Source organism: Doryrhamphus excisus, linkage group LG22 (assembly GCF_037039965.1).
Source record: "Doryrhamphus excisus strain RoL-2023G ecotype Guam linkage group LG22, RoL_Dexc_Guam_v1.1, whole genome shotgun sequence".
NCBI classification, from domain to species: Eukaryota; Metazoa; Chordata; class Actinopteri; order Syngnathiformes; family Syngnathidae; genus Doryrhamphus; species Doryrhamphus excisus.
The window spans coordinates 3,067,540-3,092,662 of NC_136378.1; the positions used below are offsets into that span (position 1 = coordinate 3,067,540).

The 25,123-nt window shown below is 40.9% G+C and overlaps 1 protein-coding gene and 1 long non-coding RNA gene across 3 annotated transcripts in view; both read left to right on the top strand.

Moving 5' to 3' along the window:
- The window catches only part of mapk9 (mitogen-activated protein kinase 9), a 36,865-nt gene extending 21,416 nt beyond the window's left edge, over positions 1-15,449 (top strand). Inside the window, exon 13 of one of the 2 annotated variants that reach the window (XR_013625285.1) lies at positions 15,351-15,449. The gene's annotated coding sequence lies outside the window, so the exon portion shown is untranslated. The remainder of the gene's footprint in view (positions 1-15,350) is intronic. The other variant, XR_013625286.1, reaches the window with a different exon arrangement.
- An 891-nt stretch (positions 15,450-16,340) lies between these two features.
- LOC144894655 (uncharacterized) lies at positions 16,341-24,689 on the top strand. Its single transcript, XR_013625308.1, has 3 exons — positions 16,341-16,471; positions 16,546-16,609; positions 24,229-24,689. It is a non-coding gene; the product is annotated as an uncharacterized LOC144894655 (long non-coding RNA).
- Positions 24,690-25,123: the final 434 nt, after the last annotated feature.

Consider the following 25,123-nt stretch of genomic DNA (forward strand, 5'->3'; position numbering starts at 1 on the left):
TTAAATTATTAAATAAATGTTTAATGTTAATTTTTATTTTTCGACACAAAATAAGATGGAAAAATAAATAAGCAAATCGAAAAACAAAATGAAACAAGTGAAACAAATTAACCCATTACTTTTCATTATTAAATTATTAAAGAAATGTTTAATGTCAATTTTTATTTTTTGACACAAAATAAGATGGAAAAATAAATAAGCAAATCAAAAAAACAAATGAACAAATTAATTTTTATTTATTATTAAATTATTAAATAAATGTTTTATGTTAATTTTTATTTTTTGACACAAAATAAGATGGAAAAATAAATAAGCAAATCAAAAAACAAATGAAACAAATGAACAAATTATTTTGTATTTATTATTAAATTATTAAATAAATGTTTAATGTTAATTTTTATTTTTTGACACAAAATAAGATGGAAAAATAAATAAGCAAATCAAAAAACAAATGAACAAATAAATTTGTATTTATTATTAAATTGTTAAATAAATGTTTAATGTTGACACAGCTGCGGTATGTAAGTCTCCGAACCGCAAGGTGGCGCCATAGTCACGTTCATGACTGCCGCTTCCCTCACATAAACACGGAAGTGACTAGCATAACATTACGAGTTACTGTTTATAAATTAATCATGTAATGTTTCTTTGTAGTCACTTATTTGCTACAGGTGTGATATATTCCTTTTTACATAATTTAGCCGAATAATTACATGCTTGTGTATTTCTATCACCAATATCAAAACGGTTTAGAAAATATACAGGAAGTTAAAGGGAACCGGAAGAAAACAATACAACGACTACATTGAAAAAAACAGGTAAGAGCAGCCACCCAGAATATATAATAATGCCATAATGTTCTCATATAGAGCCAAGAGTCACACAATGATATTTAAATATCTTTGTCAACATCATCACAATAAGTCTAATCCGCAGAAAATACACTGGCATTTATACTTCAGCTCCAGATGACCTCATCACCTTTGACCTTGCCGCTCATCCAAGCTGGAGCTCGACTGAATCAGAGGTGAAGTATCTCCAAAAAGCTTTTTATCACTCTCTGCCCTTTCTTTCTTATTGGCCCCGGTACATCTGCGTAATTGTTTGTAGCTATGACGACAGGAGCCATGGCAACACAGATCCCCATGGTTGGAGATAATAAAATAGATGGACATGAAGTGGGGTGTCTCCTGATGTATTTCAATGGGGACTAATTGCTGATTATTAAAAAATAAATGGTCATATGAAAGCTATAATAGGATATTATTTAGACTCTTGTTACCTCTGTCGCACTAAAGTTTATAAATTGTGTACCTGATGGCTTTGACTTTGTCGTCCATTTTTTGATTGACATAACTAAACAGCACTATTATGACTTTTTGCCTATTTTCAGGCAGTGATCCATGTTGGATTACAAGATTAGTACATTTGCTTTACAGTAGGGGTCTCAAGCTCAATTTACTTGGGGGCCACTGGAGCTAGGGTCTGGGTGAGACTGGGCCGCATCAGGTTTTCCAAAAAAAAAACAAAAACACATTTATTAAAAACAGAAAAATATACAAACTTTTTCAGTGCTTCGGTTCTGATTTTCTACAATAAAAGCTCTGATAAAACATTCCACTGTTCTCAAATATCTTAATTTTTATTTTTCTGCACAAAATAAGATGAAAAATAAACAGATCAAGAATAAAGAAAATCAATCAATCAGTAATAAATAAATATAATAATAATAATAAAAACTTAAGAAACCACATGTAGTTGGTGGGTAGACAAATTATTTTTTTCAGATTAAAATGAACAAAGCATTATTAGAGCCCTGTAGACATGACAAAACACGACTATAGTCACATTTATACTTTTTTTATTTACAACATATTGCGCAACTGCAGCGTCTTGAGACACATGCTAACTCGCAAACTAGAGAGCTAGCGACCTAAACGGTAGCCTTCAAGTTATTTCCTTTCAACTTAAATCGCCAAAAACTTACCACTTCCACACGGATAGGGAGGATAACTATTAACAGTTATTTAACCTTTAACATGAACATTAATCAAACGTAATAATTTTTTCTGGGTACATGATACCATACAGCATCCATATCAAACTTGCGCGGGGCCGCGCTAACATTAAACTTTCATATCAAAGCGGGGGCCTCAAACTTAGTGTCCCCGCGGGCCGCGTGTTTGAGACCCCTGATTTACAAATATTGCGCAACTGCAGGGTCTCGAGACTCATGCTAACTCGCAAACTAGAGAGCTAGCGACCTAAACGGTAGCCTCCAAGTTATTTCCTTTCAACTTTAAAAAAAACAAAACTTACCACTTCCACACAGATAGGGAGGATAACTATTAACAGTTATTTAACCTTTAACATGAACATTAATCAAACGTAATCATTTTTTCTGGGTACATGATACCATACAGCATCCATATCAAACTTGCGTGAGTTGCACTAACATTAAACTTTCATATCAAGGCGGGGGCCTCAAACTAGTGTCCTGCGGGCCACATTTGGCCTGTGGGCCGCGTGTTTTTTTTTGTTTTTTTTTACCATCTTATGTGTGTACTCTCAGTGCTGCCTCTTTGACATCATTCATAAGCGTCTATTTCAGGGTTTCTTTTGTCATCAGGGTGAGAACAAGGTGTTTTCTGGCAACAAGGTCACATGACAACCCACTCCGAAGCTGTGCATCACTGGGATCCGTGTATGTGGGTAGGTTATGGTAAGTTGCTATGCTAAATGTGCAGTAGTGGGCTCTGTGTTTGGTACCCGGGCCTTCAGTGGGGGCTTCACTCACCTCTAAGTACCACTATTATTATTATTATTATTATTATTATAGAAGGCCTTGTATTCAACCCAGCATCGTATGTGTGCGTTCAAGATCAGCATCATCACAGTACATTTTAGCTTCAACTTGAAATTCATGGCTTATAGTATGAAACTCTCATTTTAGCATGACATTTTTGGGTACTTATTACTGTAAAGTTACCATGGGAACAGTTTCTTTGAGCGAGCACGAGGAAGAAAAAACCTAGCAACCACTCTGCCTCTCCGTGACGCATGTGGTGTGCATAAACACGTGCAGCCGCCGCTTTGTATCGCAGTGTCGTCCCCCAAGTGCCACTAGCTTTGTGCTGTGTTCAGGCTCCAGATGAAGCGGAGGAATTTCCCTTTTGAGCTCAGATGTTGTGAGAGTGTTTAGGCTTTTTGTACCAGATGAAGAAGTGGTACATTTGGTACACAAACTAGAGGGAACCCGGAAATGCCTTAAGGGAATTATTCAACTTTTGTACAAGACAGTAAAGTCTTATTATTGGTAGGAAATATCAATTGCAATATAAGTAATAGTCTTAGAGGCTGTCTTATATTTAACAGCAATTTTGGCCGCACGATGGACGAGTGGTTAGCATGTCGGCCACACAGTCGGGAGATCGGGAAGATCCGATCCGATTCTCCGCTTGCATGTTCTCCCCTTTTGTGCGTGGGTTTTCTCCGGGTCCTCCCAAATTCCAAAAACATGCTAAATTAATTAGCGACTACAAATTGTCCATGAGGATAAGCGGTAGAAAATGAATGAATGAATGAGTTCTCCTCCTATTTTGTGTGGAAGTGGTAACTTTTTGGCTTCTTATTTTGTCTTTCCCCACCCTTGGCCATCTCTCAGTGTTCTCCCAGTGCATGTGTGGGTTTTCTCCGGGTACTCCGGTTTCCTCCCACATTCCAAAAACATGCTAGGTTAATTAGCGACTCCAAATTGTCCATAGGTATGAATGTGAGTGTGAATGGTTGTTTGTCTATATGTGCCCTCTGATTGGCTGGCCACCAGTCCAGATTGTACCCCGCCTCTCACCCCAAGACAGCTGGGATAGGCTCCAGCACCCCCGCGACTCTCGTGAGGATAAGCAGTACAAAATGAATGAATGAGTTCTCCTATTTTGTGTGGAAGTGGTAACTTTTTGGCTTCTTATTTTGTCTTTCCCCACCCTTGGACATCTCTGTGGGGAGTTTGCATGTCCTCTGTGGGTTTTTTCCGGGTACTCCGGTTTCCTCCCACATTCCAAAAACATGCTAGGTTAATTAGCGACTCCAAATTGTCCATAGGTATGAATGTGAGTGTGAATGGTTGTTTGTCTATATGTGCCCTGTGATTGACTGGCAACCATTTTTTTTTTAATTTTGTCTTTAAAAAATATTTTTGGAAAAACAGTTACTGAATAAGGTTGTCTTATATTCTCAATCACTTGTAGTTCACTGATACACAAAAATATACAAGGCGTTTTTTGCGGGAATTGTGCTGTTTCTGCCTAAATTGTGATTGAGTCTTATAATGAAAGAGGCATAACTCCCACAAATGGGCATGCTTTAAAAGGCGCTAAAAGGAATGCAAACATTTGTGAGGAAAACAAACATCACTCTCGCCGGATGCTGATTTGATGACTTATTCAGGATTTCTTTGGAGTGGGTCTCTTTGAAAGTGTTTGTTGTTGCTTTGGCTCTCGGTTGTCTGTCATGAAGGATGTAGAGCTGTGTGGGGTGTTAGAACCGAACGACGGACGGATAGGGAGGAGGCGTGAGAGCGCGGGAGGATGGGAGAAGAAAGGCTGGCTGGAAATGAGAGGAAATGTGGGAGATATCAGTTCGAATCCCTCCTCCACACAAGATGAGCCCACAACGTGCAATAAGTTATGAAAGAAGGCCGTGCTGCAGAACGCACGTAGGAACGTGGGAGGACAATAAAGTGATCATCGTGTAAGAAAGTGTCCGTTGGTGTTTCTTGCACCCTTCGTGTCCTCATCAACAGAATGTGACACCTCCCCCACTTCAACTAGACGATCTGGACACACAGTCTTTGCTTGTGTGCGTATAGACAGGCACACATTTGAACCGGGTCCAGTTTACACAGAGAGCTCGTCTCATTGGCCAGCTCTGGGTCGCCGTGGGAGACCATGCCGGGAGTGCAAACAATGGGATGATGGGAACATCTCATGTGGGGGTCGGTGGGTCAGCATGGCGGATTGCATTGCATAGAGATTTGCAAATATCAGGTCTCGAGTCAAGTCAAGTCAAGTAAAGAAGTCCAAGTCAATACGATACAGGTTGGGTCAAGTCCGTCAACATTTTTGAGTCCTTACAAATCCGAGTCTTTCATCATATTGTCAAGTCGAGTCCAAAGTCATTAAAATTGCTTGAGTCAGGTCCACATTTCTGGTGATGCATGTGTTTTATTAGGTACACAACCAACAAAAATTGTGCATTTTTTGTCTTTATTTGTTCATCTGTAAGGCTGCACGGTGGTTGAGTGGTTAGCACGCTGACCTCACAGCTAGGAGACCCAAGTTCAATCCCACCTTCAGAGTTTGCATGTTCTTCTCGTGCATGCGTGGGTTTTTACCCGGGTACTCCGGTTTCCTCCCACATTCCAAAAACATGCTAGGTTAATTGGCGACTCCAATGAATGTGAGTGTGAATGGTTGTTTGTCTATACGTGCCCTGTGATTGGCTGGCCACCAGTCCAGGGTGTACCCCGCCTCTCGCTCGAAGACAGCTGGGATAGGCTCCAGTACCCCCCACGACCCTTGTGAGGGTAAGCGGTAGAAAATGAATGAATGAATGAGTTCTCCTCCTATTTTGTGTGGAAGTGGTAACTTTTTGGCTTCTTATTTTGTCTTTCCCCACCCTCGGCCATCTCTGTGTGGAGTTTGCATGTTCTCCCCGTGCATGCGTGGGTTTTTTCCGGGTACTCCGGTTTCCTCCCACATTCCAAAAAACATGCTAGGTTAATTAGCGACTCCAAATTGTCCATAGGTATGAATGTGAGTGTGAATGGTTGTTTGTCTATATGTGCCCTGTGATTGGCTGGCCACCAGTCCAGGGTGTACCCCGCCTCTCGCTCGAAGACGGCTGGGATAGGCTTCAGCACCCCTTGTGACCCTCGTGAGGATAAATGGTAGAAAATGAATGAATGAGTTCTCCTCCTATTTTGTGTGGAAGTGGTAACTTTTTGGCTTCTTATTTTGTCTTTCCCCACCCTTGGACATCTCTGTGTGGAGTTTGCATGTTCTCCGTGGGTTTTTTCCGGGTACTCCGGTTTCCTCCCACATTCCAAAAAACATGCTAGGTTAATTAGCGACTCCAAATTGTCCATAGGTATGAATGTGAGTGTGAATGGTTGTTTGTCTATATGTGCCCTGTGGTTGGCTGGCTGGCCACCAGTCCAGGATGTACCCTGCCTCTCGCTCGAAGACAGCTGGGATAGGCTCCAGCACCCCCGCGACCCTCATGAGGATAATCGATAGAAAATGAATGAGTTCTCCTCCTATTTTGTGTGGAAGTGGTAACTTTTTTGCTTCTTATTTTATCTTTCCCCACCCTCGGCTATCTCTGTGTGGAACATCTCATGTGGGGGTCGGTGGGTCAGCACGGTGGATTGCATTGGTCACCTGTCAGCCTTTTCACACATTTGACTGACAGCTAATGCAAATGGAGCACATTATTCCCGCCCTGTGTGTGTGTGTGTGTGTGTAATATTGCTGTGGCGATGACATCCAGGTGAGCAAGGAGTGCAGCACGACAATGGCTCTCTATTTATAAGCCCAGGGAAACCACAGCTCATATTTATTTATACAAGAATACACAGAATAAGAGTATATCTGAGGCGTGTGTATTTATGAGCTTGGGGCGGATTATTAAAACAAAGGGGCCCGTCAGTGATCCAGGTGCTTTTACATTATACAGAAGGCTTTAACAGAAAAGGGAGAAAAATGATATGGTCCCAGTGTGTATGGGCTGTGAAAGTGAAAACGTTGGCAGGCTCCCCTCCCCCCTCCGAGAGCAGACTATTTGGGCTGCTTACACAGGAAACGGACCGGAGCCTTTTTTTTTTTTTTACTTTTTCCAACCAACCCACACACAAACTGCAGATGTACTTTCACCTCAAGAGAAAGCAGTGCATTTATTATTGTCCCATCATCCTTCATTTCATGAGTGGAAGCAGTCTTTTGAGTGACACCTCACAACGCAAGGCGTAGGAATGACAACACACTGTGACTTTAATGGCTGCCTGCCAGGCCCGATTAATTATGATGATGACTGATGATGGAAAGAAGACTGACAGCCATTGCTAGAACCCAGATAGATTAAGGGGGACGGAGTCGGCGTCAATTAAAAATAGCAGGGGCCCCGGGCAAGAGCCTTGAGGGGTGCCACTTTGAACAGACATCTCTTCTGTGACAAGCGACTAAGAAAATAGTCAGGTACATGCTGATCCACTAGTACAGTACTTCAAGATAGGATGTAGTGGTGGGTAAATGGTAGAAAATGAATGAATGAGTTCTCCTCCTATTTTGTGTGGAAGTGGTAACTTTTTGGCTTCTTATTTTGTCTTTCCCCACCCTTGGACATCTCTGTGTGGAGTTTGCATGTTCTCCGTGGGTTTTTTCCAGGTACTCCAGTTTCCTCCCACATTCCAAAAACATGCTAGGTTAATTAGCAACTCCAAATTGTCCATAGGTATGAATGTGAGTGTGAATGGTTGTTTGTCTATATGTTCCCTGTGATTGGCTGGCGACCAGTCCAGGGTGTACCCCGCCTCTCACCTTAAGACAGCTGGGATAGGCTCCAGCAACCCCCGTGCTCCTCGTGAGCATAATCGGTAGAAAATGAATGAGTTCTCCTCCTATTTTGTGTGGAAGTGGTAACTTTTTGGCTTCTTATTTTGTCTTTCCCCACCCTCGGCCATGTCTGAATGGAGTTTGCATGTTTCTCTGTGGGTTTCTTCCGGGTACTCCGACTTTCTCCGACATTCGAAAAACATGCTAGGTTAATTAGCGACTCCAAATTGTCCATAGGTATGAATGTGAGTGTGAATGGTTGTTTGTCTATATGTGCCCTGTGATTGGCTGGCCACCAGTCCAGGGTGTACCCCGCCTCTCACCTTAAGACAGCTGGGATAGGCTCCAGCAACCAGGCAAACCCTTGTGAGAATAATTGGTAGAAAATGAATGAGTTCTCCTCCTATTTTGTGTGGAAGTGGTAAGTTTTTGGCTTCTTATTTTGTCTTTCCCCACCCTCGGCCATCCCTGAATGGAGTTTGCATGTTCTCTGTGGGTTTTTTTCCGGGTACTCCGACATTCCAAAAACATGCTAGGTTAATTAGCGACTCCAAATTGTCCATAGGTATGAATGTGAGTGTGAATGGTTGTTTGCCTATATGTGCCCTGTGATTGGCTGGCCACCAGTCCTGGGTGTACCTTGCTTCTCGCCCGAAGACAGCTGGGATAGGCTCCAGCACAAGCGGTAGAAAATGAATGAATGAATCAATGTCCATCTGTATGTTATCTTTTTGTTCCTATTCCTACATGCTAAAAATGGTCAGCAAAATCACCAACCAATAGAAGCAACACATCAGCAGATTCCTTAATGCTTATTTCATGATATATATTTTTGTAAATGAAATGTGTTTTCCCACAATTTACAGTTGTGTGTGATAACATACTGTACGTTGAAGTCTGCTGCGTTATTTCATTATTTCTGCATTCTGCTCTGCTGTTGCTGTAGTTACAAAGAGGAACTGGAAAAGCAAAGCAGCGATGGAGCCGGGTGATGAGGGTGAAAGTAACGCCAAGAAAAGCTGGAGGCAAATTCAGCCTCTATTTCACAGCCGTGTATCTCTCAGCAGGACAGCTGATGATCACATTGCTTCCTGCCTTCTTCAGGTACACAAACACACACTTGCTATCTTTAAAAAAAAATGGTTGATTTGTACTCTATGGAGACTTATGCTACAAATGACGACATGAAAATATTCTCAGTCTGGTTGTCCGATAAGGGAGTGATTTGTAGTGCACCATAAATATACGCAATATATAATAAAAACACCTCCTGTCAGATATTCCCTGAGCAATCTCAAGCTTCCTGCAGGGAAATATCCACAGCATAAATGAAAAAGGAGACCATAAAGTGGAGACGTAATACGCAAAGTGTGTGCGGCCGAGGCCCACATTCATCAGATACTCTTTAAATGTCCTCACACAATGACGGGGGGAATCGCTCCTTCAGCTCACAGGATAGCCACATAGCATCAAATTATGGAACATAATGCTTTCCCGGTGTCTTCCCACTGTATCTTTATCTTCCCGCCCTCGCCTCCTCTTCATGCGCTCTGCTCTGCTCCGTCTTTGTGAAGGTTTGGTTCCTATCAGGAAGCATGTCAGGCGGAACAAATGAACTATCTTTTTCTATTTGCATCAGCGAATAAAAGGGCTAGTATTCATTTACCGCTCCTGTACAAAGAGCATCGTTTTAGAAATGGGGGATTAAAAGACATGACAAAAAAAAGCGGGATATACCCTGTTCAGTAAAAATGGGAATTCTCATGTACTGTGCCGTCACTCTATTTCAAGAATGGATTTAGAAAAGCACTCTTAGGTGTTTTAATAAACCTAATCATCATTTTTTATTGCATCACAGCGGCCAGTTTTACATGAAAACACTCCAGTGTCTGTCCCACGAGCAATGAGAGCCACTTTTAAACCACTTCATGTATCATGTTTTGATATTAAAACTACATTTTGTAAAGTGGTTAGCGTGCAAAAATCACAGCTAGGAGACCCGTGTTCAATTCCACTCTCGGCCTTCTCTGTGTAGAGTTAGCATGTTCTCCCAGTGCATGCGTGGGTTTTCTCCCACATTCCAAAAACATGCTAGGTTAATTGGCAACTCCAAATTGTCCATAGGTATGAATGTGAGTGTGAATGGTTGTTTGTCTATATGTGCCCTGTGATTGGCTGGCCACCAGTCTAGGGTGTACCCCGCCTCTCATACGAAGACAGCTGGGATAGGCTCCAGCCTATCGACCCTTGTGAGGAAAAGTAGTAGAAAATGAATGAATGAATGAGTTCTCCTCCTATTTTGTGTGGAAGTGGTAACTTTTTGGCTTCTTATTTTGTCTTTCCCCACCCTTGGCCATCTCTCAGTGTTCTCCCAGTGCATGCGTGGGGTTTCTCCAGGTACTCCGGTTTCCTCCCACATTCCAAAAACATGCTCGGTTAATTAGCGACTCCAAATTGTCCATAGGTATGAATGTGAGTGTGAATGGTTGTTTGTCTATATGTGCCCTGTGATTGGCTGGCCACCAGTCCAGGGTGTACCCCGCCTCTCGCCCAATGACAGCTGGGATAGGCTCCAGCACCGCCCCCGCGACCCTTGTGAGGATAAGCGGAAGAAAATGAATCAATGAATGAGTCCCCTCCCATTTTGTGTGGAAGTGGTAACTTTTTGGCTTCTTATTTTGTCTTTCTCCACCCTCGGCCATCTCTGTGTGGAGTTTGCATGTTCTCCCGGTGCATGCGTGGGTTTTCTCCGAGAGTACTCCGGTTTCCTCCCACATTCCAAAAACATGCTAGGTTAATTAGCGACTCCAAATTATCCATAGGTATGAATGTGAGTGTGAATGGTTGTGTGTCTATATGTGTCCTGTGATTGGCTGGCTGGCCACCAGTCCAGGGTGTACCCCGCCTCTCGCCCAATGACAGCTGGGATAGGCTCCAGCACCCCCTGCGACCCTCGTGAGGATAAGCGGTAGCGAATGAATGAATGAAATAATTAAAAATCATGAAATAAATGATTATTATTTGCTATCAACCAGAACTTGCATTGTGGCTAACTAGCGATGCCTGCAAAGTAACAGCATTTGAAAATACCCTTAAAAGGCAGCAGCTGTACCATGACACTACCTGGCAGTGAATTATGTAATTTTATTGTCTTATGCTATGGATGTTTATTACTCGTCTCTTTCTTTTCCTCTGACATTTGTGTGAGGAAAGCAAAATGGGGTCCCGCGTGTGTAGACGGTCCCCGACTGTTGTCAAAATAGGCCTTACGTTGTCTTATATTACATAATTATCATTTCAGGATCAGGACATGTGATTGTTTTTTTGGTTTTTTTTTAAACTTCTTACTCATAGCTGCTTGCTGCTTCATCACATTCCGAAAAGGAGTCCTGTTAATTGCTTTCCCTGTTTCATAAGAGGCCTCATTAACGAGCGGCAACACCCCCCTCTCACACTCTGACTATTCCCTGGGATCTTATTCAGACTCGAGTAATCAATTAGGAAGATTACAGGACTTCCAACCTTGCTCAGCCAGCAGTTAAAGATGAGCTGCGTAGTCATTGTTTAATTGTTAAATCAAACTCCGTACAGAGAAAAGAAGCAAGGAAACGGCTCCAGGGGGCACCCACAGGGTGGGGTGGAGAAATGATGACAGGCACTAAGAGGAGTACAGTGGACCGGAGATGGAGGGAATTGTGTGGGGGAATTCTTTGTTGTCTCCTAACATGAGCAAGATGGAAGGAAGCATATATGGACCAACCCACTGTCGACATCACTTCCCTTTAAAGCAGGGCTCTCAAACTCAATTTACCTGGGGGCCACTGGAGCTAGGGTCTGGGTGAGGCTGGGTCGCATCAGGTTAAAAAAATTAATTAATTAATAAATTTTTAAAAAATTGTATATATATATATATATATATATATAAGAAAAAAATAGAATACAAATAGTAATAAATATTAATAAATATATATGTAATATAATAGTCTTCAATGCTTCTGCTATACCCTCCACTTTTTCAGTTCTTTGGTTCTGATAAAACTCTGATAAAACATTAAATTATAATAAATTATTATAAATTATTTTTTATTTATTATTAAATTATTAAATAAATGTTTAATGTTTTTTCTGTCTAATTATGCATTTTTGAACTTGTGCGACTTGTACTCCAGTGCGACTTATGTATGTTTTTTTTTCTTCGTAATTATGCATTTTTGGCCTGGTACGACTTATGTATGTTTTTTTCTGCCTAATTATGCATTTTTGGCCTTGTGCGACTTATACTTCAGTGCGACTTATGTATGTTTTTTTCTACCTAATTATGCATTTTTGGCCTTGTGCGACTTATACTCCAGTGCGACTTATGTATGTTTTTTACTACTTAATTATGCATTTTTGGCCTTGTATGACTTATACTCCAGTGCGACTTATGTATGTTTTTTTCTACCTAATTATGCATTTTTGGCCTTGTGCGACTTATACTCCAGTGCGACTTATGGATGTTTTTTTTCTGCCTAATTATGCATTTTTGGCCAATGTGCAACTTATACTCCAGTGCGACTTATGTATGTTTTTTACTACTTAATTATGCATTTTTGGCCTTGTGCGACTTATACTCCAGTGCGACTTATGTATGTTTTTTTCTGCCTAATTATGCATATTTGGCCTTGTGCAACTTATAGTCCAGTGCGACTTATGTATGTTTTTTTCTACCTAATTATGCATTTTTGGCCTTGTGCGACTTATACTTCAGTGCAACTTATGTATGTTTTTTCTATATTTTAATTATGCATTTTTGGCCTGGTACGACTTATGTATGTTTTTTTCTGCCGAATTATGCATTTTTGACCTTGTGCGACTTGTACTCCAGTGCGACTTATGTATGTTTTTTACTACTTAATTATGCATTTTTGGCCTTGTATGACTTATACTCCAGTGCGACTTATGTATGTTTTTTACTACTTAATTATGCATTTTTGGCCTTGTATGACTTATACTCCAGTGCGACTTATGTATGTTTTTTACTACTTAATTATGCATTTTTGGCCTTGTATGACTTACACTCCAGTGCGACTTATGTATGTTTTTTTCTACCTAATTATGCATTTTTGGCCTTGTGCGACTTATACTCCAGTGCGACTTATGGATGTTTTTTTTCTGCCTAATTATGCATTTTTGGCCAATGTGCAACTTATACTCCAGTGCGACTTATGTATGGTTTTTACTACTTAATTATGCATTTTTGGCCTTGTGCAACTTATAGTCCAGTGCGACTTATGTATGTTTTTTTCTACCTAATTATGCATTTTTGGCCTTGTGCGACTTATACTTCAGTGCAACTTATGTATGTTTTTTCTATATTTTAATTTGATTTATCCATTAATTGTTCTTTTTAGTCGAGTTATATTTTTCACTATACAGCAGAAAAACATCAAAATTCTCATGAGTACATGCGCCGGATACATTCCTTCCACACGCCCACATGTAATCAATCATACCTCCTCCTCCTTCCCGAGCAGCCTTCACCTCCGCACCTCCAGACCAACAATCATCAGAACCACCGTATGAGCTGCTGATCACATGCTCTGCATTCTGAAATAATTCTCAGTATTGCACATATATCGTATCGTATCATCCATAGCGTCTGAAAATTGCCTGAGGAAGGACGCTATCATTGGAGATGTGCCTCCATTTCCAGGTATCTTGGAGGCTACGTACAAAGTCGAGTCTTCTGGAGTGTGAATATTATTGCATTGTTTGCAACAAAAACAACAATTCCATGTTTTTATACATTTGATGAGGTGGGAGTGAGAAATATAAGTACCACTGTCCATGGTGCTGAAGGAGCAGACATTCATTCATTTTCTACCGCTTTTTCCTCATGAGGGTCGCGGGGGTGCTGGAGCCTATCCCAGCTGTCTTCAGGCGAGAAGCGGGGTACACCCTGGACTGGTGGCCAGCCAGCCAATCACAGTGCACATATAGACAAACAACCATTCACACTCACATTCATACTGATGGACAATTTGGAGTCGCTAATTAACCTAGCATGTTTTTGGAATGTGGGAGGAAACCGGAGTACCCGGAGAAAACCCACACATGCACGGGGAGAACATGCAAACTCCACACAGAAATGGCCAAGGGTGGGGAAAGACAAAATAAGAACCCAAAAAGTTACCACTTCCACACAAAATAGGAGGAGAACTCATTCATTCATTAATTTTCTACTGCTTATCCTCACGAGGGTCACAGGGGGTGCTGGAGCCTATCCCAGCTGTCTTCATGCGAGAAGCGGGGTACACCCTGGACTGGTCGCCAGCCAGCCAATCACAGCGCACATATAGACAAACAACCATTCACACTCACATTCATACCTATGGACAATTTGGAGTCGCTAATTAACCTAGCATGGTTTTGGAATGTGGGAGGAAACCGGAGTACTCGGAGAAAACCCACATGGGAGAACATGCAAACTCCACACAGAGATTGCCGAGGGTGGAATTGAACCCTGGTCTCCTAGCTGTGAGGTCTGCGCGCTAACCACTAGACCACCGTTCCACCAGGAGCAGACATTTTTTTTTTTAAATGTGCATTTTTATTATTCATACTTCCCTTGTGTTTATTGCTTGTATGCTCCCTCGGGGTAAAAAATATCGCTCTAAATACTGCATATTTATATGCAGTGTTAATATGTTGTGTTGCAGTCCTGTTGCAATGAATTGGAATAAACAGTGTTAGCGTGTTAGCGTGTTAGCGAATCTCCCTGTGACAGAAAGCTCGAAGGCTATTTTACAGGCATGTGTCGTCTTTTCCACGCGGGCTAATTCATCACCTGTCACACAGTTCGAGAGCCGCCTCCCGTCGCTATTATAATGCTAATGTTACAGAATGAGATCGGATCGTGATTTGATATTGCAAGGCCTGTTAGAAATGTCAGCCATATTGCTATTCCAGCACAAGCTGGTGGATGAATGAGGCGGTCTGGAGCTCATTGATATGCCATGAATAAGAACAGTTTTCCCTGCAGGACTGTGTAAGCGTCTCGCGGCTAAGCAGGCTAATTGACTAAAGGTGGGCTGTCCGTGTAGTTTAAAGTACTTTTGGTGTGAAATACTCATTAGGGTTAGCTCCGGAATGCTGTATTATATTCCTCAGTCCTTCAGTCATTTAGGAATGTTGTTATCATATTGTTATGTGTGGTTATGTAAACGTAGGGGGGCGGCATGGCGGACAAGTGGTTAACGCGCAGACCTCACAGATAGGAGACCAGGGTTCAATTCCATTCTCTCGGCCATCTCTGTGTGGAGTTTGCATGTTCTCCCGGTGCATTCATGGGTTTTCTCCGGGTACTCCGGTTTCCTCCCACATTCCAAAAACATGCTAAGTTAATTAGCGACTCCAAATTGTCCATAGGTATGAATGTGAGTGTGAATGGTTGTTTGTCTATATGTACCCTGTGATTGGCTGGCCACCAGTCCAGGGTGTACCCCGCCTCTTGCCCAAAGACAGCTGGGATAGGCTCCAGCACCCCTGCGACCCTCGTAAGGAAAGGCGGTAGAAAATGAATGAATGAATAAATTAGTTCTCCTCCTATTTTGTGTGGAAGTGGTAACTTTTTGGCTTCTTATTTTGTCTTTCCCCACCCTCGGCCATCTCTGTGTGGAGTTTGCATGTTCTCCCCGTGCATGCGTGGGTTTTTCTCCGGGTACTCCGGTTTCCTCCCACATTCCAAAAACATGCTAGGTTAATTAGCGACTCCAAATTGTCCATAGGTATGAATGTGAGTGTGAATGGTTGTTTGTCTCGTCCAAAGACAGCTGGGATAGGCTCCAGCACGACCCTCGTGAGGATAAGCAGTAGAAAATGAATACATGAATGGATTCTCCTCCTATTTTGTGTGGAAGTGGTAACTTTTTGGCTTCTTATTTTGTCTTTCCCCACCCTCGGCCATCTCTGTGGAGTTTCCATGATCTCCTTGTGTGGGGTTTTTCTCCGGGTACTCCAGTTTCCTCCCACATTCCAAAAACATGCTAGGTTAATTGGTGACTCCAAATTGAGTGTGAATGGTTGTTTGTCTATATGCGCCCTGTGATTGGCCGGCGACCAGTCCTATGTGTACCCCGCTTCTCGCCCGAAGACAGCTGGGATAGGCTCCAGCACCCCGCAGCAACCCTCGTGAGGAAAAGCGGTAGAAAATGAATGAATGAATGAATGTAAATGTATGACTTTTGAAGAATTAATTGTAATTCAAATAGCATGCTCAGATGCACGGTGGTCTGGTGGTTAGCGTGTTGGCCACATTGGTCGGGAGTTTGTGGCTTTAAATTTCCGTTTTTTTCCCGGTCACCAACACATATAGGAATAGTAAATGCAACATTCCGGACACAGTTCCTCATAGTAAGGAAGGAGCTTGTTAAGCGAAGCATTGTATGATTAAGACAAGTGGGATGGAGAGAACAAGGCTACAGGGGCCAGTTATCCACTCGGTGATGCGGGACCACATGTAGAGAGCAGAGTATACCCCCCCAACCCCAACCCCCAAACCCCCGATGCAGCACAACCAGCTGGCTCCCAAGCATCTTTAATGAAGATGGAATGAATTGAATGACTATGATCAGTGGGAGAGGGAATTCATCGGCTAGTGAGAGAATCATGGGAGTGGGAGGGTGGGGGGGGTAAAAAAAAAAAGAGTGTCTGCCGCAGCTGTGGAGCAGTGATAGAGAGGAGTGGTCCATGCTGTTTTTTTTTTACGGGCCATTTCCCCTCAGGCTTTGTGTTCACAGAACCACAGACGCTATCGCTACGGAGAAGACCGTTTATAAAGCCGACGACATTCCCGACACGGGCCGTAAACATCCGAGAAAGTAAGTAACGGTTTGTGCAAATAAATTCCCACAAACAAGCCGTGACAATCACTTGGAAATTGCCCTTTCCTCAGGAATCGTGGCGCCGCATCGCATCGCATGAGGCTACTGTGTCCCAACGCCAATGAGATGAATGAGGTGAGGACCAAAACACCAACTCAATACATTAAATCAAATCAACTTTATTTGTATAGCACTTTTCCTGCAAAGACATGCAACACAAAGTGATTTACAGAATTAAAAACAATTACCACAATTAAAAGGAAAAACAAAGAAACAAAAGAAAGCCCCTCCCACCCTCCATACTAGACACACACACACACAAATAATTATTTTACAATCAGTAACTGCTACATTTGTTCACTTCCTGCTTTCTATAATACAATTTAAGTTTTAGTTTAGTTTTTTTTAATTTTTAGTCATTTTTTTATTTTCATTTTTTAAATTAGTTAAATTTTTATTTTAATTTTTTTATTTTAAAGTTTTTTTAATTAAAAATATATATATTTTTTAAACTCAGCTCATTCTTAAAGGGAGACAGACAAAACAGCATTTCAGTGTCATCATTGAACAGTACTAGTACGTATATGCGAGTACATAATAATTTGATTATATTTTCTCATGGGACAATACTAAAAAAAAGAAATGTAAAAATAATTTTACAATCAGTAACTGTTACATTTGTTCATTTCCTGCTTTTCATAATACAGTTTAAGGTTTTGTTTTTTTTGAGTTTTGAGTTTGAGTTTTAAAAAAAAAAAATAAAAAAAAATAAAAAAAATTTGTAAAATTTTTATTTAAATTTTTTTTAATTTTAAAGTTTTTTTAAATATTTTTTTTAAACTCAGCTCATTCTTAAAGGGAGACAGACAAAACAGCATTTCAGTGTCATCATTGAACAGTACTAGTACGTATGCGCGAGTACACAATCATTTGATTATATCTTCTCATGGGACAATACTAAAAAAAAGAAATGTAAAAATAAAGAAATAATGAAAAAAAATGTAAAAATAATTTTACAATCAGTAACTGTTACATTTGTTCATTTCCTGCTTTCCATAATACAGTTTAAGGTTTTGTTTTTTTTTTTGTTTTGAGTTTGACTTAAAAAAAAATAAAATAAAAAAAAACTTTTACTTCTCATGGGACAATACTAAAAAAAAAAAATTAAAAAAATAATTTTACAATCAGTAACTGTTACATTTGTTCACTCCCTGCTTTCCATAATACAGTTTTTTTTTAAATAATGTACCTCATACCGAAGTACGAGGTGATATGACCATCCAATGACATAATGAGTACCAAAAATTAAAATTAAAATTAAAATTAAAATTAAAATTAAAATTAAAATTAAAATTAAAATTAAAATTAAAATTAAAATTAAAATTAAAATTAAAATTAAAATTAAAATTAAAATTAAAATTAAAATTAAAATTAAAATTAAAATTAAAATTAAAATTAAAATTAAAATCCTGTACCGAAGTACAAGGTGATATGAGCATCCAATGCCATAATGGGTACCATAGTAAGTGTCAATATAGTGATATATATTGACACTATATATATCTTGCTTTCTATACAGAACGTCCGTATGGTCCTACATGCTCACACACGCTCACGTGTTTGACATTGTTTTTGTAAGAAGCGTAAAAGAATGTAGTCAAAGCATTTCAATGAGGCTACGCTAAGCTGTGTGATAAATGCAGCCTGAAGCGTTGGCATAGGATGCGGAGGCCATCTGGCTGCATGCGACGAGCAGCTGATGCGATGGTACCAGTATCCCACTCATTACCGCGGCATGTAGTGACTAGATTAAATCAGGGAAAATCTATTTCCATGTCAAATACAGTATACACTCAACCACCGTATTCTCAGGCTCACCTGCAGTAGCACAGAGTCCTTTTTTTTGTAATGCGGCCTTACAAAGATTTCTCTCTTATAATTTCCTTGCATATCAACAAGGTAGTTTTAGATGAATTATTCCCTCCCAGAAATACATGAATGAATCGAAATGGGGACTATTTTGTTGTCGGACAACAACAAAAAAACACCCACTTCACTGTGATGTACATAAAGGCCTAAAAACGGTAGCCAAAGGAACACTTGCTGGATCCATGCAATTTGGTAGCCACTTACAGTGCAAGCAGACCCCCCCATCCCCCCCCCCCCATATTCCCCTGGGTGTGTTTTTCTCAGAGTGAGCAGCCACCACACATCACTTAAACCAGGGGTCTCAAACTCACAGCCCGCGGGCCAAATGCGGCACGTGGCACGCTAGTTTGAGGCCCCTGCCTTGATATGAAAGTTTAATTTGTTTAATTTGTTTAATTTGTTTAATTTGTTTAATTTGTTTAATTTGTTTAATTTGTTTAATTTGCTTATTTATTTTTCCATCTTATTTTGTGTTGAAAAATAAAAATTAACATTAAACATTTATTTAATAATTTAATAATAAATAAAAATTAATTTGTTCATTTGTTTTTTTATTTGCTTATTTATTTTTCCTTCTTATTTTGTGTAAAAAAATGAAAATTAACATTAAACATTTATATAATAATTTAATAATAAATAAAAATTTGTCAGTTAGTGCCACAGCGAGCCACTACCTGCCAATCACATAATCTTTGGCGCAAACTGGCACCAACTGGCACAACTTGGCTCACGCCAGTACATTCCAATAGGCGGATTGTTTGTGACATTTAGTTCCGCTTGGTGGACGAATATTTTTTTTTTATTTTTTATATTTTTTAACGTTTTGAAATTTTCATGCCGCCAAAGTCAATTTTTGCTGCCGTTACGGGCCACCACGAGCCAGTTTGAGCCACTGCACGCCACTAGGCACCTTATTGGTGACACGAGGCGCCACAGCAAATTGCATTGCCGCGAACTGGCACCAACTGGCGCCGGCCAAGTGGACTCCTGGCAACATTGGCACAAGTTGGCTCGTCCCATTACATTCCAGTGGATTCCAATAGGTGGATTGTTTGTGACATTTGGTTCCACTTGGCGGACTAATATTTTAAACATTTTTGAAATTTTCTTGCTGCCAAACTCAATTTTTGCCACCATTACAGGCCATTTTGAGCGACTGCACACCACTAGGCACCTTATTGGTGACACGAGGCGCCACAGCAGATTGCATTGCCGCGAACTGGCACCAACTGGCGCCAGCCCAGTGGACTCCTGGCAACATTGGCACAAGTTGGCTTTCGCCATTACATTCCAATTGATTCCAATAGGTGGATTGTTTGTGACATTTGGTTCCACTTGGTGGATAAAACTAATAAAACTACTGAGAGTTACGTAACACGCCTGAACACCTCAGTTGAAGTGCTTTGGAATAACCAAACCCCCAACGTGTCCCCGTCTGCGTCGTTATTAGCAAGCTTCTCCATCATGACCAGATAGAGTAGAACAGACAAACCCTAACAGGCCTCTTCTTCACACCTTCTATCCTGGCTGGTGAGAATGCAATCATTGCTCTGGTGTTGACTTTTCAGCCTTGCAGCTGCTCCGTCAAACTAATGTATGTGTGTGTGTGTGTGTGTGTGTGTGTGTGTGTGTGTATTTATCTGTGCCTCCCTCACTCTCTGATATCCCATGATGCCGAAAATGCATTTCCAGGCACCGGCATCAAGGTGGTTTGTTGCTTGATAGCGTCTCCGCAGGTCCTGTGAAGGGTTTCCTAGCAACAGGTTTTGTGTGAGAGCTGGTTACAAGGGGGGGGGGGGGGTGTCAGCTTTTTCTAAATTCTCTAATTACGTTAATGGAAGAAAAGCTAGTGGCAGCTTGCGATGCTACAAGATTGGCAGCTATAGTGGAGCCCGCCGTCAGCCGCCTACGCCGCGTCTAAGCATTGTTTAAGACTGCATCTTATTTTCCGTGTTGTGTCTTCTAGAAGTATGTACTATTCTATGTTGCTTCTGGCATTGAACAGTGAAGTCCCACTATTAACCCTCCCTCTTATGTGATACATTTTAATGCATAAAAAGAATCACATAACACGCGGGGGTGCTGGAGCCTATCCCAGCTGTCTTCGACACAGAGATGGCCGAGGGTGGGGAAAGACAAAATAAGAAGCCAAAAAGTCACCACTTCCACACAAAATAGGAGGACTCCACACAGAGATGGCCGAGGGTGGGGAAAGACAAAATAAGAAGCCAAAAAGTTACCACTTCCACACAAAATAGGAGGACTCCACACAGAGATGGCCGAGGGTGGGGAAAGACAAAATAAGAAGCCAAAAAGTCACCACTTCCACACAAAATAGGAGGACTCCACACAGAGATGGCCGAGGGTGGGGAAAGACAAAATAAGAAGCCAAAAAGTCACCACTTCCACACAAAATAGGAGGACTCCACACAGAGATGGCCGAGGGTGGGGAAAGACAAAATAAGAAGCCAAAAAGTCACCACTTCCACACAAAATAGGAGGACTCCACACAGAGATGGCCGAGGGTGGGGAAAGACAAAATAAGAAGCCAAAAAGTTACCACTTCCACACAAAATAGGAGGACTCCACACAGACATGTGTGGAAGGGTGAAATTGAACCCTTGTCTCCTAGCTGTGAGGTCTGCGCGCTAACCACTAGACCACCATGCAGCACTACTACTACTACTACTGCTACTACTGTTACTACTGCTACTACTGCTACTACTGCTACTACTACTACTACTACTGCTACTACTGTTACTACTGCTACTACTGCTACTACTGCTACTACTATTACTACTACTACTACTACTACTACTACGACTACTACTACTACTAATAATAATAATAATAATAATAATAACTTGTGTGATACATTTTAATGCATAAAAATAATCACATAACATTTGTTTATTGCATTTTAAGGCTTTTTGACTTTGTCAGGAAACTCTATTTCAACAAAATAAAACCAAAAAAATAATTTTTACTACATTTTAAAATAGTCTGGTTGAAATTATGACCACTATATTGTACTGTATGGTTATAATAATATGACTATAAAGCAATATTTTGAGCCAAAACCGAAATCATAAGTGTACAATTAGCCAACACAATGACAACCATCTCCTCTTCTCATCATGTAAGCTTCAGGGGATTCTCATTTTGACCGTTTTTTCCAGTATACATGTGACGTGAATTCACTCATTTGATTGGCTGATTTCACATTTACAATTTGGAATCATGTAAAAGAATGGCAAGAAGTACAGTGAACCAAAATCTGGACCTGTTCTGTTTTTTCATTTCAATTTATACTAAAGTTCTGCTGCCGAAAAACAATAACTTTTTCTACCTTTTCTTGACATTAATATATATGGGTCAAAATTCACCCCAACACCATACATGTTTATTTAGTGATTAATACAAAAATGAGAAAATAAATAAAACTAATTGATTTAAAAGATATGTTCTATAGCTCTCAGTAATAGCCAGGTAACAAAAGAATTAAATTTATTAATATGATTCTTTTGAGGTTCATTTGATCATTTTTGGAAATTAAAATGGAGGGGTATAGTGACAAAAAAAGGCGTACATGGCCACACCAAAAGTATTAAAACCAACATTTTCATAAAATGAGGTAACCAAGACATGAGAACCAAATTTTATAACTTATTATTTTTAGTGTATTTTATAGCTGATTTAATACATGGGTCAAAACCGACCCATTAACATGCGGTAAGAGAGACTTATTATAATAGAATGCAGTATAACAGCCTGCAAACTACAACAATTGCAAGTGTAGCCATCTTAAATCCACAATGTGTGAGATGATGTGTGTGATAGTCGGTGAGTCAGACCACGTAGGCCCCAGTGTGGGATGAAGAGGAAGAGGAAGAGGCGTGTATGTATAGAAGATCTTTTTGCAGCCAGATAAAGACGTCGACAGCTCCAACACCCAGTTGATTATATAATGGCGTCCATGTCATATTTGTATAGAAGACATATATGCATTTGAATGACGCATGCTTCTTTATTTCGGGGGGGGCGGGGGGATTTATTTTTCTTTGAAGTGCTTCGCCCACAACAGCCCACACACCGGTCGGCGGCCCCCCGACAGCTTCCCAAAGCAGTGCCGCAGCCCACTCAGGCTGGCATGTACGAGATATGTAAGAGGCTTCGCTATGCATGCAACGCTTTATGCGGTACATGATGTACACGTATGCATGACTGTGTGAGCAAATGAGACTATATGGAATTTATATATTGAATTTGGTGGCTCGCGCCATTACATTCCAGTGGATTCCAATAGGTGGATTGTTTGTGACGTTTGGTTCCACTTGGTGGAAAATCTTTAAATCTTTAAAATCTTCTTAAAAGTGGCGCCAACTGGCGCCGGCCCAGTGGACTCCTGGCAGCATTGGCACAAGTTGGCTCGCGCCACTAAATTCCAGTGGATTCCAATAGGTGGATTGTTTGTGACGTTTGGTTCCACTTGGTGGAAAATCTTTAAAATCTTTTAAGAAGATTTTAAAGATTTTCCATCGCTGTTACGGGCTAGTTTGAGCCATTGCACGCCACTAGGCACCTTATTGGTGACACTAGGCACCACAGCAAGAACTGGCACCAACTGGCGCCGGCCCAGTGGACTCCTGGCAGCATTGGCACAACTTGGCTCGCGCCATTACATTCCAGTGGATCTGACATTTGGTTCCACTTGGTGGAAAATCTTTAAAATCTTCTTAAAAGATTTCAAAACTAAAATCTTGAAAGATTTTAAACATTTTAAAATTTTCATGCCGCCAAACTCAATTTTTGCCGCCGTTACGGGCCACCACGAGCCAGTTTGAGCCACTGCATTCCACTAGGCACCTTATTGGTGACACTAGGTGCCACAGCAAATTGCATTTCCGTGAACTGGCAGCAATTGGCGCCGACCCAGTGGACTCCTGGCAACATTGGCGCAACTTGGCTCACGCCATTACATTCCAGTGGATTCCAATAGGCGGATTGTTTGTGACATTTGGTTCCACTTGGTGGAAAATCTTTAAATCTTTAAAATCCTCTTAAAAGATTTTAAACATTTTGAAATTTTCATGCCGCCAAACTCAATTTTTGCCGCCGTTACGGGCCACCACTGAGCCAGTTGGGAGGCAGTTTGAGCCACTGCGCGCCACGAGGCACCTTATTGGTGACACTAGGCGCCACAGCAAATTGCATAGCCGTGAACTGGCACCAACTGGCGCCGGCCCAGTGGACTCCTGGCAACATTGGCGCAACTTGGCTCGCGCCATTACATTCCAGTGGATTCCAATAGGCGGATTGTTTGTGACATTTGGTTCCACTTGGTGGAAAATCTTTAAAATCTTCTTTTAAGATTCTTCTTAAAATCTTCTTAAAAGATTTTAAACATTTTGAAATTTTCATGCCGCCAAACTCAATTTTTGCCGCCGTTACGGGCCACCACTGAGCCAGTTGGGAGGCAGTTTGAGCCACTTCATGCCACTAGGCACCTTATTGGTGACACTAGGCGCCACAGCAAATTGCATAGCCGTGAACTGGCACCAACCGGCGCCGGCCCAGTGGACTCCTGGCAACATTGGTGCAACTTGGCTCGCGCCATTACATTCCAGTGGATTCCAATAGGTGGATTGTTTGTGACATTTGGTTCCACTTGGTGGAAAATGTCCAAAAAAGGACTAAAAACAGTGAATTGCAGCTTTTTAATGTGATGAGAAAAAAAAATATTTTTTGGTATACAATAGCAAAACAAGCCTTCCGTCTCATTTGCTTTCCTAACCACCGCCTTTGCTGTTTTGTGTTATTCCCAGCAGCGTCTCCGGGGTGAAAAAGTCAGCAGCGTCCGACAAGAGAGTGACAGCAGGAGAGAAAATGACGTTTAAGTCAGGACTTGAGTGAGTCATTCGATCTTCCGTAGCTATATCTGTAATATGATTCTCCGGCTTTAAGTTACTTCCCTAATTGATGGGGTTTTTTTTGCCGTGTCAGCAGATTAAAAAGTAAACAGTCACCGAAGCAACAAGGGTTGTTTGGTGGGTGGTGGGTGGGTCCAACTGACACACACACACACATGCAAGTTACCCATGCAGCACACTTAGTGAGCCATATCAGCATTCTCTCAGCATTTCTGTTTGCATAATGTATGATGCTTGAAGGATCACGCGCCCCCTCGGTGCCCCCAGATGTCCATGACTTAGAGTAGTGCTGCACTCATCTACACCATAAGGATGTTGTCCATCTTAATAGGCTTGAAAGTTGTTTATTTTTTTATTATGGCTCAGCAGATAATATTTGACAGATTAAACAAATGTTTTGAAATTATGGACAAATTAGAGTTGCTAATTAAGCTAACATGCATGGATTTTTTTTTTTTTAAGGGGGGGAGGGGTTCGGGAGGAAATCGCACACACTCACAGGGAGAACATTCAACTCCACACTGAGATGCCCAAGCGGTTATTCGGACCCAGATCCTTCAAACCTGCAATAAAGGCCTGTTGTTGAGGCGATCAAGTCGTCTTGAGTCGGCTTGAATGTTGAATGGCCTAATTTGTTAACTTTAGTTCCCTAAGCCTTTTTATGCTTGAAATAGCTTTAATATGCATAATAATAATAATAATAATAATAATAATAATAATAATAATAATAATAATAATAATAATAATAATAATAATAATAATAATAATACATTTTCTACCGCTTTTCCTC